Raw genomic sequence first — 18,387 nt, forward strand, 5'->3', positions numbered from 1 at the left:
ATATAAAATCCTATCCTAACATTATATTTGAAAATCCAAATAATTAAAACCTACTCTTGAAAACCCAAAACATTTAAAACTATTCGACCAACATTCATCTCATCAAAATCATAGCATTTGGCTGGAGCAAGGTATCAGCACTCAATGGCCCCAGGCCTGCCGGCATAGGTGTATTTTTAAAACCTTTTGAAAGGCTGGGAGGGTGGGGGTAGTGTGAATCTCTGGGGGGAGTTGATTCCAAAGGATTGGAGCTGCCACAGAGAAGGCGACATTGCTCGGCTGACGGGACCTGGAGAAGGCCGACTCTGTGGGACCATGCGCATGTTACCTCGTGTGATTTCACTTCCATGCATGCTCAGAAAGTGGATTCAACCGGAAACAACTGAGGAACTGATCAGTTGCGCTTCGGATGAAGAAATAAAGGTCAGTTTTAACCCTGGGGGTAGGCAGGAGGGCTTTTTTCAGAACATAGAACGAGGACAAATGTCAGCAAACCAAATAGCATCTGAGAAATAAATCACATTCCACTCCTGTGCTCTCATCCAAGGTTTGATTTATTAGCAAAGCCATGTTGGATTCATAACTGTCATTCCAACACTAAATTCTATCCGGTTCTCCATCCAGGTTAAGGTTCATCTCAAACCCCCACCCCCACAAGTGCAATCACATGGTTACTGACTTCCTCATTTGTTCAGTTGACCTTGGACTCTGTGTAAAGGAATTTGTTGTGGTATTTAGCTTCTCTCTCTCTCACCCCTCCCGTTTCCCTATTGCTGTGCTACTACTTCTAACTCCACATGATGGCTTTCGGCCTGACAATAAGCCATTGAAGTTAAATTGGCTGAAAATTCAGAAAAAAAGATGGCGGCGAGCACGGACCAGCACAAAGAGAACCAGATCTGTGACCCCAAAATTACATCACCAGTGGGTCGCTAGCGGTTCAGGCGACCTGATCCAAATTGGGAGGAACCCACCCCTGATGAAGGGATTGGCTGTCTCCAACACAGATGACAGTAATAGATATGTCAGTGGAAGCCCACTATTACAAATACACACATTTTAGGAGTAAGTGGAGACTACACAAGATTCCTATTTTTCTCTATTAACCTACGAAGTAAAATAATTGTGCTCTATTTACTGTAGAGTATCATTTCTGATTCAAGTGAGGATTTCAATAAATCTTTATAGCAGAGTAACCTTGGTTGGTCAACCCTCCCAAATTATAGCCTGGGATGTACACCATGCTAAATCATGGCTTGTTTAAATAATCTGAACTGAACAGGTTCATACAACATGCCAAAATACTCTTGTTTAACTGTATTCCTTGCTATCAAGTCAGAAGTAAGAAAGAGATAAAAAGTAGAAGCAATGATAGGGCTAGGTGCCTGGCCATTTTGACAATGGACAGATGACAACCCCTCTCTCAAAGTTACTTTCCTGTACGCTAATTATTGACATAATATTATAGATTGTGGTTGCTGTTGTAGTGTACTTAAACTCTATCCTTTGGCTTATTTTGCCTCTTTTAAAAACAGCCTAGGTTTTGTCCAGTGTTTCAGTTTTTCTTGGGCTCTAAAGCCTCAGGCTGTTAAAACAACAGTTGAGCGAAAGAAAACAGAACCGCTCTTGCACACAGCAAACTTACAGATGAGTGAGTTTTCCACATATTTTTCTTGACGACTAGCCAGGCTTTGTCTCCTACCAAGAGACATGTTCCTGGTTTTTTGCCGTTTTAACTCCGAATTAATTTGTATGGGATCCGATACCGTGTTCTATGAAAGATAACTAGCTTTGAAGTGGGGGAGTGCCTGCCAGTTGAAATTTAACAGGGGGGTAAAAAGAAAGCAGGATAGACAAACCTTAGAAGCAGAGACCCTGTGAGGATTTAATGAGGTGCTGGCCAACCTTGTTTACAGACTGGATTAAGTGTCTGTGACACCAGAGTCCAGGCAGGGGTAGGAAAGATAATTGATATTCAAGTTGGTAAAAGATGGTGTGTGGGGTAGAGGGAAGCTTTGGGACAAGATAGTTATACTGAGTCCAGTGGCAAAGAAGAAGAGGCTTAAGTCCACTCAGAACATGTTTCGTAGCCTTGGTCTGTGATCTTCTAGAACAGGGGTAGGCAAAGTTGGCTCTTCTATGACATATGGACTTCAACTCCCAGAATTCCTGAGCTAGCATGATTGCCCTATGAATTCTGGGAGTTGAAGTCCACAAGTCATAGAAGAGCCAACTTTGCCTACCCCTGTTCTAGACAATCATCACTGCTTGTGGCAGAGAGATATCTTTGGGTTGTCTAAAACGTTTCCATCGAGATCTAGTAGTCTGATGCAAACACCAGTGTGGGTCTTGAGTCATCTAGATTTATAGCACTATCTGTCTGTCTGTCTGTCTGTCTGTCTGTCTGTCTGTCTGTCTGTCTGTCTGTCTGTCTGTCTGTCTATCTATCTATCTATCTATCTATCTATCTAACTATCTATCTATCTATCTATCATTTAATTCAACTTCCATGCCACCCAATCCCGAAAGACTCAGGGCAGCTTACAACAATATAATACAATAAAAAATAAATTACATATGGACAATCTTATATATATAATCTTATTATATACTACTTCACATGCTTTACAGCCCTAAGTGGTTTACAGAGTCATATTGCCACCGACAATCTGGGTCCTCATTTTACCCACCTTGGAAGGATGGAAGGTTGAGTCAACCTTGAGCCTGGTGAGATTCGAACTGCCAAACTGCTGGCAATCGGCAGTCAGCAGAAGTAGCCTGGAGCATTGCCTTCTAACCACTGCGCCACCACGGCTCTTTATTCAACAGTCCATGGTAAAAAGAAACCATGCTGTTACCTCTCTTGGAGGCAACTACAGTCATTTTAAATGTTGGTTAACTCCGAACACTTGCTGAGATTTTCTAAAGTAGTAGTGGGGCAGGGCAGGTATAAATGTATGAGGTGTCTTCGCTCACAAATGGGGGGTGAGAAAGGTTTCAAAAGGGAGCCTCCCTAATTTTTGCAGAGTAAAAGGAAAGGAGGGGAGGAATATTTTCAATCCTCCAAGATTCTATTTATGCAGCCTAACAATAAAGCAAGAGTTACTACTCCTGGTTTGCTTCTTGGACTACCTCACAGGGGTAACAGTGGGCATCAACCTAGGGTCCTCTTATTTATTTATTTATTATTTAGATTTGTATGCCGCCCCTCTATTGGGCCAGTGATGGCAAACCTATGGCACGAGTGCCACAGGTGGCATGCAGAGTCATATCTGAGGGCACGTGAGGTGTTGCCCAATGTCCACTCCAGTGTATTTTGCGGGGTTTTTTGCTTCCGCGCGTGACCATAAGCCAAATAATAATAATAATAATAATAATAATAATAATAATAATTATTATTATTATTATTATTATTATTATTATTTATTAGATTTGTATGCCGCCCCTCTCCGAAGACTCGGGGCGGCTCACAACACGATAAAAACAGTATTATACAGGCACAAATCTAATATTAAAAAAACCTAAAAACCCTATCATAATTAAAAACCAAACAGCACATACATACCAAACATAGATTATAATAAGCCTGGGGGAAAGGTGTCTCAAATCCCCCATGCCTGGCGGTATAGGTGGGTCTTAAGTAGTTTACGGAAGACAAGGAGGGTGGGAACAATTCTAATCTCTGGGGGGAGTTGATTCCAGAGGGCCGGGGCCACCACAGAGAAGGCTCTTCCCCTGGGGCCCGCCAGACGACATTGTTTAGTCGACGGGACCCGGAGAAGGCCAACTCTGTGGGACCTTATTGGCCGCTGGGATTCGTGCGGTAGCAGGCGATTCCGGAGGTATTCTGGTCCAATGCCATGTAGGGCTTTAAACGTCATGACCAACACTTTGAATTGTGACCGGAAACTGATCGGCAGCCAAAGCAGGCCATGGAGTGTTGTAGATACGTGGGCGAATCTGAGAACCCCACGATGGCTCTCGCGGCTGCGTTCTGCACAATCTGGAGTTTCCGAACACTTTTCAAAGGTAGCCCCATGTAGAGAGCATTGCAGTAATCGAACCTCGAGGTGATAAGGGCATGAGTGATTGTGAGCAATGACTCCCTGTCCAAATAGGGCCGCAACTGGTGCACCAGGCGAACCTGGGCAAACGCCCTCCTCGCCACAGCCGAAAGATGATGTTCCAATGTCAGCTGTGGATCGAGGAGGACGCCCAAGTTGCGCACCCTCTCTGAGGGGGTCAAATCTTGCACCAACCCATCAGACACGCACGGGCCAGTGCTGGTCACTAGGAGCGCTCCAGTAGCGCCAGCGAAGAGGAACCCCTGCCTGTTGAGGGAGTCAACACTGGCTTAGTTGGGGGCCAATTACAGTGGTACCTCTACTTAAGAACTTAATTCGTTCTGGGACCAGGTTCTTAAGTAGAAAAGTTTGTAAGTAGAAGCAATTTTTCGCATAGGAATCAATGTAAAAGCAAATAATGCGTGCAAACCCATTAGGAAAGAAATAAAAGCTCGGAATTTGGGTGGGAGGAGGAAGAGGAAGAAGAGAAGGAAGACAGTCTCATCTCAGAGCGAAGGGAGCATTTCTTTTCTCTAGGCGCTGGCAGAGGTTTAATCCCTCTCCAAGCACACAGAGAAAGGAAAATGCTTCGTTCGCTCTGGACTGCCAAAGGCTCTTTAAGCGCCACCGAAAGGCTCCTCTGGCAGCCCAGAAAAGCCCGAGATGGCCGGGATTAAAGAGGGAATGGCAGGAAACTGGCTGGGCCTTCGTGCCGCTCTCAAATTTCCTGGGAAATTTTTCCCAGGTTCTTAAGTAGAAAATGGTTCTTAAGAAGAGGTAAAAAAATCTTGAACACCCGGTTCTTATCTAAAAAGTTTTTAAGTAGAGGCATTCTTAAGTAGAGGTACCACTGTACTTTATCTGTTAGATTGGGAACAGGAAGACTGGTCCACCCTCAGTCCCAGATGCTCATCAACAAGGCTTTGGAGTAGTTACTCTTATTTAGCCAACCCACCTGACAGGGTTGCAGTTATGGGGAAAAGCAGTAATAGGAAGCACCATATATACTGCCTGGGGCTAATCTATCAATACGTCAAACAAATAAGAAATGAATATAAGCCTAAAGGTCCCAAATGACACTGACTGGAGCCTAAACATCAGTGAGAATCGAGCCTGTATGATCAAGAAATGGATCCCACACCATTAAAATTGGTTAGACAAAATGAACCCCCCCCCCAGTGAGCAAGGATAAAAAATGAGAACTGTGAAAGATCAGAAAGCTAAAGCAGGAAGGAGAACACGGAGGAGGTTAGCAGCTGTGCAAGAAAGGTGTTATCCAGGAGTCAAACCTTTGGGCTGAGGACATCAGAAGAATTAAGAAAAAAAGGAAAAGAAATAACATGGGGGAGAAATAAGGAATGAAGTCCAAATCTAAGCCAGGTTTTACTTAATGATAGCGCTAGAAACTGAGCCAGAAACGATTTCCAAGAGAAGCAACGAAGAGGATTTATTCCCCCTCCCCTTTGTGAAAAAAGAAAAGCCAGAAGAGTGAAGCCAAGGGAAGAGCAGTTGTGTAAAAATATAGTTCAGTCGTAGGGGACATGCTTTGCACACGTATTGTCCAAAGTAGAAATCCGTGGCATCTGACTTCTTCTTTTTTTTTAAATAAATTTTTATTACAATACAAAGATTAAAAAGAGCAGGTATATAGTGTTGTACATATTGTATCATTTCAGAGTACAGTATAATTATTATTTGTATAGTTGTACTTAAATTCTAAAATACTTTATACAGAGCTATCTCCACTTTTATATATATTATCAGCCGAAACAATGTTAAACCAAATAAGAACAAATTCAAAGATTACAGGTTTGAAGGCTGGAAAACAAGAATTTAAAGTACAGGCCTATGCGGACAATTTAGTATTCATAATAGATGATCCAATAGAAGCAGGTGAACATCTAATGAGAGAAATAGAACAATATGGAGAGGTGGCAGGTCTAAAAATTAATAAACAAAAAACTAAAATTATAACCCAAAACATGAAACCAGAACGTGGCATCTGACTTCTGTCTGAAATTCTGGAAGCTGCTGCTAACCACGGCGGGCAATGTGAGGTTCGGTGGATCAGAGGTCTGCCTCTGCACAACGCTGCCTATGTCCTCCTGAGGAAGCCCCTGAAGGACACAGCCTCACAAAGGGTGCCCCTGTGTCTCTGCATAGGTGTGGGGAGTGATGCTGTGACTCTAGCGTGGTGGCTGCAGCATCGGAGATAGCAAGGAACGGAGGTCGAAGAGCCCCTGGTAAGCTCCTAGAGAAGAAACAAACCTCTATACTGTATTTTCAAGAGTGTAGCGTAGACATGATTGAGTTGGCCCAGGGCCTTGCACCATGGGAAGCCTCAAGGTTTGATTTGGCTTGAAGAACGTTATAACCTTGGCACCTGGACAGAAACTCTTTTGTTCCAAGAGTTGCTCTAACTAGTACCTAGTAAAACTGGCTGAATCTCTGCAGACCATCCAGCACTCATCTCTGGTCTCCTCAGCCAGGAAGGGAGGAGGCTAAACCCACAGCAGTTTACCAGCACCTCAGATCTCCCCACTCTTAACAGGCCACAGTTAGAGACAAGGAAGTCTCTCATTCCCAGTAGGAGCTAATTAACTGGGGTGGGATGCTTTTAAAGTCTGCCAAATAAGCGAGCAGCAGTATCAGCCCCAATGACAACTGTACAAACTTGGCTCAACTATATAACCTTTACTGAAGACCCATCCTACCAGCCTCTGCACCCTTACACACACACACACCACAAGCAAGCTTTATAATGATAAATTTACAAATTCAACATCTGTGCAAAGTGCAGTGTTAGTCTAAGTTATCTGACCATTGGATTAGACAGATCATCTGTCTGGAACCCCCACCCCATTTTGGATATAAACACTCTAGAAAATGTCCAGAGATATTTTACTAGAAGAGCCCTCATCTCCTTCCCTCGCAACAGAATACCCTACACAACTAGACTTACAATCCTAGGTTTAGAAAGCTTAGAACTATGTCGCCTTAAGCACGACTTAAACATAGCCCATAAAATCATCTGCTACAATGTCCTTCCTGTCAGCAACTACTTCAGTTTCAACCACAACAACACACAACAGATACAAACTTAAAGTAAACTGCTCCAAACTCAACTGCAGGAAACACAACTTTAGTAAACACGAGTAGTTAATGCATGGAACCCACTACCTGACTCTGTAGTATCATCACCTAAATCCCAAAACTTTATCCTTAGATGACTATCCACTTTTGGCCTAACCCAATTCCGAAGAGGTCAGTAAGGGGTGTGCATAAGTGCACCAGCGCGTCTACCATCCCGTCTTTCTCTTACTAGTATCATGTATGTAAACATTGTTACATCTTTGTATACTACTAATATGTACTTGACTAAATAAAACAAACAGACAAACAAACAAACAAACAAGATAATTTAGCCCTTGGAAATCCAACTACCATGCATGATATACTGTAAAATGTTAAATGAGAGGAGAAAAAAATTGAAGTCTGAGTTTAGCCATAAGTGTTCTATAGACAGCAACAACACTTAGTTATATACCGCTTCATTGTGTTTTACAGCCCTAAGACATTTGGAGACTCCAAATGCTCAGAGATGGTCAGAGAAGCATCTACAAGTAATCCTTCATTTAACAACCACAGTTGGACTGGTAACTTGGTCTTTCAGCAGAATGGTTGCTAAGTGAACCCACAACTGTGCTTATGATATTTGCTTTAGAGATTTGTAAAAGTTGCAGCTGTGAAAATTGGTTGAAATTACTTTTTAATCACCATTGTAATTGTGAACAATGGGTAACTAAGGCAGTGACTAAAGGAGAACTCCTTGTATATTCTTCCTCTCTTATTCCTAGCTAAGGCTTTGGACTTAAATGAAGAAGATGCAAGTTCAAATTTATCTTCAATCCTAGAAGCTCCGGGATAACTTGAATGTTAAGTGAATGTTAAACTAACTTATTGTGGGAGATAGAATATATGCTCCTTGAACTCCTGGAGAGAAGGCAGGCTGTATATCTACAGAGAGGGGCGGCATACAAATCTAATAAATTAAAATTAATTAAATTAACACATTAAAAAACTTCCTTATATCAATCTTGTGAGGGATGTCGGAATACGAGATAATAACTAGTGACAAAGCAGTGATGGCTAACCTTTTTGTCCGTACGTGCCCAAAGCACATGTGTGTGCACAACAGCATGCACACACCTGCTCACAGCTATAATTCACGCACAACACCCTCTGCACATGAGTCTGCCACTCACCCACCTACATGTGCCCCATTTTGGGCTTAAGAAGCCTCCCTGAAGCCTCCTGGCAGCAGAAAGAGGATGCTGGAGGGGCACTGTCCCCCGTGCTCTCCCTCCCCGTGTATGCCTACACTGTTAAAGGTGTTATGTCTGCCTTGTATGCAGCTTTATTCCTCTCTAGCATTCCTCTCTATTGTTCACTGATGCATTTTCTGTCTCTCTAGGATTTACCTCTATGTGCTCCTGTACATGTATAATGTTTTAACTCACTTTGATTAAACAATGGCCCCGCAGAGACCCAAAAATCACCTGGCAGGTGCAGGCGAAGCTCAGCTGCGGTGACAAAGTGGCCTTCTCATGTCACCTGTGGCACATGTGCCATAGGTTTGCCATCACGGCCTTATAATGAGCTGCAAGACTTAGTGAAGACTTAAAAGTCTCTAGTCTTTGTTCAATTTCTTCCCCACTCATCTCAGCCAGGATGGTATTCATTACTCCAGAAGTCCATAGTACCATTTATATAAGTTAGGTCAGTGGTTCTCAATTTGTAGTTGGCCGACCCTTGGCTGGCAGCGATGCCATTAGAGGGGGCTTGAATAAATGATATAATTTAAATCTTGAGTTAAGGGTTGGGGTTCTGTGGCCGTGGACCATTGGCCAAAGGTACCTAACGAGGTCCATGGGGAACAAAAGATTGAGAATCACTGGGTTAGGTGATATAGACTGGGTAGGAAGGTAGTATAGCCTCTCCCCATTGTAATCCCTATAGAACAGAACACTTAATGATGTCATGGTTTATCATATTTCCACATTATAACAAATTAGAAACATAGAAGACTGACTGCAGAAAAAGACCTCATGATCCATCTAGTCTGCCCTTATACTATTTTTTGTATTTTATCTTAGGATGGATCTATGTTTATCCCAGGCATGTTTAAATTCAGTTACTGTGGATTTACCAACCATGTCTGCTGGAAGTTTGTTCTAAGGATCTACTACTCTTTCAGTAAAATAATATTTTCTCATGTTGCTTTTGATCTTTCCCCCAACTAACTTCAGATTGTGTCCCCTTATTCTTGTGTTCACTTTCCTGTTAAAAACACTTCTCTCCTGAACCTTATTTAACCCTTTGACATATTTAAATGTTTCGATCATGTCCCCTCTCTTCCTTCTGTCCTCCAGACTATACAGATTGAGTTCATTAAGTCTTTCCTGATACGTTTTATGCTTAAGACCTTCCACCATTCTTGTAGCCCGTCTTTGGACCCGTTCAATTTTGTCAATATCTTTTTGTAGGCGAGGTCTCCAGAACTGAACACAGTATTCCAAATGTGGTCTCACCAGCGCTCTATATAGCGGGATCACAATCTCCCTCTTCCTGCTTGTTATACCTCTAGCAATGCAGCCAACCATCCTACTTGCTTTTCCTACCGCCCGACCACACTGCTCACTCATTTTTAATAGAACATGTCGATAGAATGAATCTTTGGAGAAGGGCAGCATACAAATCTAATAAATAATAATAATAATAATAATAATAATAATAATGTACTTTATGATAAAATATGCAACAATCAGCTAGCTCCCGTCCAAAAGCATTAAAGTTTACTCTGAATCAGTGACCAATTAGGAAATATTAAACTAATGCTACATCCTATCAGTTCCTTTTCTTCTCTCCCCCGTTCCGAGACAACTTTTAAAAGTTGAAGGCTGATGGACTCTACAGTATTTTATTGGCAACTGTGGCAACTTAGCCATAGCAGGCCTTGAGTTAAAAAGTGCCTGACAGTGGAAGATTAAAAACAATCCCAGGAATTTGTTGCAAACTTCCTGGATGATTCCCCACACGCAGTGGCGTTTTCTTGGCTGCTTGGCTTATAATCAGCAGAGTGGAATGTTGTAAATTAAATATTTTTAAACAACTTTGCTCTCTCCCTGGTTAAACATTGCAAAGATTGCTCTTTCTTGTCTCTTTCATGCTGGGTGGTCTCTCTCTTTCTCCCCCTCCCCATTTGCTGTATGTCTTCCTCAAATACAATTAACCATTTAGATGTTGCACAAAGGATTAGCTTATGCATACAAGGCCAGCCACTAGTCCTTTTCGTTGGGGGGCTGAAAGAAGGGGACCAGGGGAAAAGAACTGGGGGCAGATCTTTTACTTTCTACCAAAAAACAAAAGCCAGGAAAATCCACTGAACTCTTCAGTTTTCCTTGAATGATAAAGACCCAGCTATAGTTTCCCACATGTTTTCAAGTCTCAGCTTCACAAGCCAACAGTTTTCTTACCTTCCCGGTTAAAATGTACCAATTTTTATGACATTCCATAAATTTTAATATCTTTTGAATCTGAGATTTAATTAAACAAACTATTGACACATTTTGCAAGATTCCCTGTTAGCTATTACAGCTATACCCATAATTGTATGGGTACCCTCAATTCTCAATAACTACCTAAAGTAGGGTAACTAGGGTATTAGGGAAAAGGGAAATATGACATTTCTTACAATACATTGATGAAATTAATGTTTACATTTGTGTATTCTCTCCATTAAACAGGAAGAACAGCTCAAGCATGGGAGTTTAGGCTAACCATGAAGTTTTGCTTCTTCAAGATTAGTCATATTTTCAACCTGAGTTACCACCACTGAAGAACAAAAGATTTCATAGGACATTATAAATAAGGTGTTTCTTTTCTGGAGAACTTGACAGTAGCTGATAAATCTCATCCTAAATTTGGCTTGGCATTAGGCTGCAGGCTGCAAACAACTAAATTGACAGTAATTGACATGAACAGTTAATGAAATACATTAACACTTTCCTTTTGCTGTAAGCAGGTCAGTTGCTTTTCATACTGCAGATCAGGACTAGGTAACGTTGGCTCTTCTATGACATGTGGATTTCAACCTCCAGAATTCCTGAACTAGCAAGATTGGCTCAGGAATTCTGGGAGCTGAAGTCCACAAGTCATAGAAGAGCCTACTTTGCTTTACCCCAGCTGTAGTAGCAGCAGCAGCAATAATAATAATAATAATAATAATAATAATAATAATAATAATAATAATAATATTTATAATGCCCTTTTAACAAGCAAGCCATATACAACTAACAAAGACAGACAGTAGGCAATACACCCACTATACATCTAATAAAACCACAAACCTTGTTAAAACCATTCCCAACCTCTCCAATGTCCTCCCCTCTTGCTGATCCCCAGAACAAGGATGTTTTAATCTGCCGAATCAAAGAGGAATGTCTTTAGTGCCTTGCGGAAGCAGAGAAAATTCTGTTCTACCCGAAGCTCTAAGGGAAGACTGTTCCACATCATGGATGACCTAGACCAGGGATGTCAAACTCGGGCCTATGGGCCAGATGCATTACACACTGGCCACTCCCACCCCCTGGTTTAGCTAAGGGGGGGGAGTTGCAATACATCACGTGATGACGACATGATGCCACAGGTTTGACAATGGTGGTACTGTATATCTATTAGAAAGGTTAACATGAGGTGCCCAGTAGGTTTCTAAAGCATGTTTTGGCATTCTCCCAACAATTGGATGGACAATTCCTTTATATCTCTGGTTGATATCTAGAATGTGAAGATGGTCAGGATAGTAGATCAAGTTGCTATCAGTTTGCTGATCCCATGCAACTCCTTTTATCATAAAAAATGAAGCAACTGGAAAAATGTTAGAACAATATTGCACAAAGCCACAAGGAAACATGTCGAAGCATTGCAGATACTTTAAGCAATAGTTCTGTCTAAAGCAATCTGACTCCTTTTTTTTAAAAAAAGGACAAAATGTTGCACAGGCCCAACAAAGTGCACGATTTGAAAGTTTCTTGTACATAAAGTTGCTTGCGCCCTTTTTGGTTTGCATGTTAGTCGAGCAGAGTTGATTGGGCCGAGTTAAACGCTGTGACCATTTGGAACCCTTTCAAGCTTATGAAGCATACTTTGAATGCTGCCATCTGTGAGCTAGCTTCTTCAGGCAGCCAAGTGGAATGTGAGTGGCAAGATTTGGGAGAAAGTAAATATTTATTTGAGGGAAAGAACAATGCCACCTGCTTTGAAGGAGGTAGTAGTGTGAATATCGTTTCTTGATTTTTAAAAAAACAAACAAACAGTCAATGGATGAAGGAACTGTTGACAATTTTTGCCAAACTTTTGGCGTTAAAAATAATGCCATTCTTTTGGACCACCTGCAAGTCCAGAGCATCGTATTATGATTATGCAGATCCTTCCTGAATGAGTGACTCTGGTTAATAATAATAATAGTAATAATAATAATAATAATAATAATAATAATAATAGTAATAATAATAATAATAATGATAATAATAATGGTTTTTTACTTTGTACTTGGCATGTTGGGCGCAGTGCCAAAGGATCTCAACGGACATTTGAAAACCACCGGAATTGACAAAATCTCCATCTGTCAATTGCAAAAGGCCACTTCACTGGGATTGGCAAACATAATTCGCTGCTACATCATGCAGTCCTAGGTGCTTTGGAAGTGCCTGACTGGTGATGAAATACGAAATCCAGCATAGTGATCTCATTTGCTGTGTTGTATTGACAATAATAATAATAATAATAATAATAATAATAATAATAATAATAATAATTAAAAAAAAATTATAATGCCCTTTTAACAAGCAAGCCATCTTGGGGGGGTGGTTTAAAAATAATTTTTTAAAGTAAAAAAATGAGATAACTTTTTGAGCCCTATTTATTCCAAAGTATGCTTCCACGGGTCTTGGTGCTTTCTTCTATGTTATTTAACATTTAATCGAGACTCCGGCATAGAGTACAAAGGGTTATCTTGACCGAAAGAAAGCAACAGATAAACATGGCTTAAGCTTGTATGAAGATAGATAAGTACCCTCTTGATTCATTATTTTATGATTAACTAAAGCAGTATGGTGTAATATATACTCTAAGCACTAAGTGCTAAAAGACGGAGGATGAGAAGCACATTCAGAGTGTAAGACTCTGTTACTACAGCCCTTCCAATAAAAGTAGGCCTAAATGGTGTCTACTTCTTGATTTGGTCTACCTTGAAGGGCCAACACCTGGAAGAGATCTCCTGTCACTTCTGTAACAGTGCAGAGTCCAGGTGCCTGGAAATGGAGGGTGGGGTAAAACAAGCAGAAATTAAATCCTATCAAGATCGAGTTGCTGTTCAGTGGTAAATATCTAGATAACCTGGCAACACTGGTCCTGGTAGTTTCTCTGAATGTTTGTGCTCCCTTTGAGGGGCGGTAGTTTGTGATTTAAATAGTTCCTACTTAAACAGCAGCCACAAATCCAGAAACATTAGTAGTATTGTGATAAACCCTGAGCACAAAACCCTCAGAGTAGTCAAAAAGACCTTCACTCACCTTTAGCTGTTGCATCAATTCAATTCTACTTAGGGCATTCATTTGGACAACTGCAATTCACTTTATATGGGTCTGCTTTAATAGGTGACTTAGAATTTGCACTGGCATAGTGGCAAGAGTGTTAGGAGGATAATCCTATCACCATGGAACCAAACAAAGGCTCTATACTAGAAGCCAGTAGACTTTTGGGACAAATTCAAAGTGCTCGTCATTTGTGACATCAAGATGCATCTTACCAAAACCAAATTTACCCATCCAGTCCAAGCATTGATTGAGGACCTGTTGAGAATCCTTTTAAAGAAATACATGGAGTATGGGCTAGGCCAGTGATTTTCAACCTTTTTTGAGCCGCGACACATTTTTTACATTTACAAAATCATGGGGCACACCACCAACCAAAATGACACTCTAACACAGTACAAATTATACATATAGTTAATAATATAGTTTCTAAATGTATTTATACTCACTTAGTGTGAAACCTGGGCCTGTTTCGATGAACACAAAAGGGATATCCTGGCAGGAATGGTAGAAAGACACACACAAAGCTCTTCCTCAACAGTTCTCAGTCTCTCTCTGTTTTTAGTTTTTATCGGTCAAGCTTGAGAAGGTCAGCTCACATAGATATGTGGTTGAGAACGAGAGCAATGTCAAAATAGCTTTGTTGGCCGGAATGGGGAACACCTTGGCAACAGATAACCAAAAACTGTCCAAAGGAAGATCAGCAAACTTTAACTTTATGAGAGGTGGCCTACTATTGGTTCATCACTAGTGGTTGGGGTGAATCCTAGAAGGTGATTGGTCAGTGAGCATTCCCTGTGCCTCCACTCTTTCTGTTGCTGATAGCTGAAGGGATTGTGAGGGGAATGTTTATGTTTGGATGGAGGCAGCTGGCGGTGGGCCGGATAAATGGCCTCCGCGGGCCGTATCCGGCATGCGAGCTGTAGTTTGTGGACCCATGTTTAATTTCCCCACGGCACATCTGATCATGTCTCATGGCACACTAATGTGCCACGGCACACTGGTTGAAAAACTCTGGGCTAGGCAGTAGATAGTTTTAATAACGGCTCTGAAACTGTAGAATATGCTTCCTTTAGACGTGTACTGTATTTGTTATTATAATTGTTCATTGTTTAGTTTGTACAATTGCATTTATTCTTGCTTAGTTGTTCACCACCTAGTCTTAAAAGATTTAGTAATTTAGAAACATTGTAAAAGTAAACAAAAATATATGAACACATTTGTATTTATATATGTATATGAAGCTTCTGTCATCTAACACAAAATATGTGAATTTGGTAATTAATGTTGCAACTTTATTTTGATACGTATACTATAAACTGTCTATTTCTAATTAGATTTTGTGTAAAATAATTAGATGGTGGGGGGGAATAAAGCTATGGAAATTTCTAGACCTCCAGCTACAACTTAACAGTAATTAAAATTAAGAAAACTACATCTCCTCAGTAATTAGTCTATTTAGAGAAAATGCTGTTTAACCATACCAAAATTACAAGAGGCAGCTGGCAAGGCTTTGGCCACACACCTGGTTAGACCAAAAGCACAAGATTTGTCTTGGATCAATTTCTTAAATGACATTAAAATGTTTTCTTGTATTCAGAACAATTTTTAAAATTAGCAAATAACTTTTTGAGATGGAAAATTGACATTCCATAGACATATTGGTGTCCACATCCCTGCCTCACAGAAATAGAAATCTGTAAAAATATTACACAGCCAAGAGCTCTGACACAATATTAGCTATAATTTATTGGGATTTGTAAGAATACAGCAATCTGGGCCAAGTTATTTGCCCCCCCCCCCCATTTTCTGATTATTAAAATATTAGGCGCTCCAAATACCAACAAAAATTACACTACAGGATGAATCTTTGAGGAGGGGGGAACCTGGAAGACTGAAGGATAGGACAGAACAAACAGATGAGGTAGGTTACATTTATTCAATCCCCAACTTTATAATCCCATTTGGAGATATCTTTTAGAAAACTAGAGGGGATAATACAATGCAGTTTTGCCTGAGGAAAAGGAATGTAACAAGATTTGGACATGTTGTTCCATGGAAAGTACTGTCCCCTATACAGATGAGGACAAGAGGCAAAGAGTTCACATAGAAGAAAAATGTGCTTAAATTAGATATGTATTTGAAAGAAAAATTAAGCCTGTATGAAGAAAAGATATGATAGCCAAAGTCATACTATGTTTCCCCTAAAATAAGACCCTGTCTTATATTTTTTTAAGCCTGAAATAAGGACTTGGCCTTATTGCCATGCACTCAAAAGCCCCATTGGGCTTATCATCAGGGGATGTCTTATTTTGGGAGTCTCCGGAGAGGGGTGGCATACAAATCTAAGATGATATTATTATTATTATTATTATTATTATTATTATTATTATTATTATTAAGGGTATTTTGCAAACAAACATGTTCTTTTCAATCCTAGCATCACTAATTGAAAGAATCAAATAGCAGGTTATGGGAGGGGGGAGCTTGAAAAGACCCTACCTATTAGAACAGATAATCTAATACTAAGTCACAATTCGAAGAGGCAAGAAGCGGTTTGTTATTAAGCAAAGATGTCCATCACAGCTTGTTCAAGGCAGCATCAAATGAGCTATGGAAAAACCCCTCAACTTAGCTATATATGAATGTAGAATTCAACTAAATGGACAAAAAGATCTTGTGTAAGTTACCAATCAAGGAGAATATGTGTAGCTCAGGGTTGAAATGAGGGATTTTTGGTACTCTCTCAGCTTACTTATTTTCTTGTAAGTATTTCATTACCCAAATTAGGTAATATCATCAGTGCTAGTGAAACTGTTTGGGTAATGAAACGTTTGCAAGAAAACAAACAAGCTCAGAAACATCAAGGACCCCTCGTTGTGTAAGGCAGTTCCCCACATTCCTAATAACCTGCGATTCCTATCTCCTGTTGATGCGGCAGAAAAAATTCACATACCAAGAAGTGCCAAATTGCTTTTTATCATGTGCACAATCCAAGATGATGCTGTGTATATATCACATGGTTTTTTTGCTGAATTTGAAAATTAAGGGAGACTAGGATAGATCTATTTCAGCCTTATTTTGGCCTCATCAGCTAGCCATTGACTTGAACCTGCAACCTTTGCCTTGTAAGGCAGAGAATTATCCTCTAGGCTACAGTATCCAATCCCTTCAGCTCTGCACCAGGGAAGGGTTACATATTTTTGTGTCAATATACAGTATATATATATATTTAGCAGTGTGTTAGGAAGTAGGGGATATTTTTGCTACTTTGTCAGCTGCACAAACTTCAGGAGAATTGGGATGTATGAGAACTATGTATTGAAGTTATGGGGAAATTATATGGTTATGCTTACATCCCACTCCTAACTATGGATCAATTTTAAATTTTAAGTACCAGAATCCTTTGTACGTAATAATTCACTAATAGGTATATACAGTGGTACCTCTATCTAATGCCTTTACTGAAGAACATTTCTAGATAAGAACCGGGTGTTCAAGATTTTTTTTGCCTTTTCTTAAGAACCATTTTCTACTTAAGAACCCGAGCCTGGAAAGATTTCCCAGGAAATTTGAGAGCGGCACAAAGGCCCGACCAGTTTCCTGCCATTCTCCCTTTAATCCCGGCCATTTTGGGCTTTTCTGGGCTGCCAGAGGAGCCTTTCGGTGGCACTTAAGGAGGCTTTGGCAGTCCAGAGCGAACAAAGCATTTTCTTTTCTGAGGCACTTGGAGAGGGAATAAATCTCTGCCAGCACCCAGAGAAAAGAAATGCTCCCTTCGCTCTGGGCAGCCCAGAGCGAACAGAGCGTTTTTCTTTCTCTGTGTGACGCCTCAGAGTCCCTCTTTTTTTTTTTAAGTCTTAAAGTTTTGGATTTTTTTGGTTCCTCTCACCTCACCTATTTCCTTCGGCAGTAATTGTCCTCCTCCTCTTCTTTCTCCTCCTCCCACCCAAATTCCGAGCTTTTATTTCTTTCCTAATGGGCTTATTTTTATTTATTTATTATTTGGATTTGTATGCCGCCCCTCATTATTTGCTTTTATATTGATTCCTATGGGAAAAATTGTTTCTACTTACAAACTTTTCTACTTAAGAACCTGGTCATGGAACGAATTAAGTTTTTAAGTAGAGGTACCACTGTATTTCTAAAGAGAGATTGATTGAAGAATATGGCTTCCGTGGTACAGTAGTTGTTTATCTATAGTTAGCTGGCTTGTGAATTCTATAAATACCAGAGTAAATGGAATTATCTGAAGACTGCCTTTCTGACAGCAAAAGACATGAAGATAGATGCTTGTTCAGAATGTGGTCCAGAATACACCATTACTTCCTTACCATCAGGCCATTAGAGGGTTAAATTTCTAGCAATGATCCTGCAATTTCTGAAGGAAAACATTATTCGGAATTATTTTTTCATAATTGCAATACTGCCACACACGACGTCTACATCAAGGGTGAATCTTTGCTTTGATAATCTACTTTTATCTTGCCCCAAACACCTGCAGGTTATAAAAGACAAAAAGGAAAAAGTCAGGACCATTTGCACGGATTAAGGGACTTGGTTCTCATTTGCACACTTCGGTTTTTTTTAATGGCTTTTCATCATACTACAAAACAAGAGCATAAAGACAGGATGACTCCTCAGATGTGGGAAGTCAGTACAGAAAAAAA

This window comes from Erythrolamprus reginae, chromosome 3 (genome assembly GCF_031021105.1).
Source record: "Erythrolamprus reginae isolate rEryReg1 chromosome 3, rEryReg1.hap1, whole genome shotgun sequence".
In the NCBI taxonomy this organism is placed as follows: domain Eukaryota; kingdom Metazoa; phylum Chordata; class Lepidosauria; order Squamata; family Dipsadidae; genus Erythrolamprus; species Erythrolamprus reginae.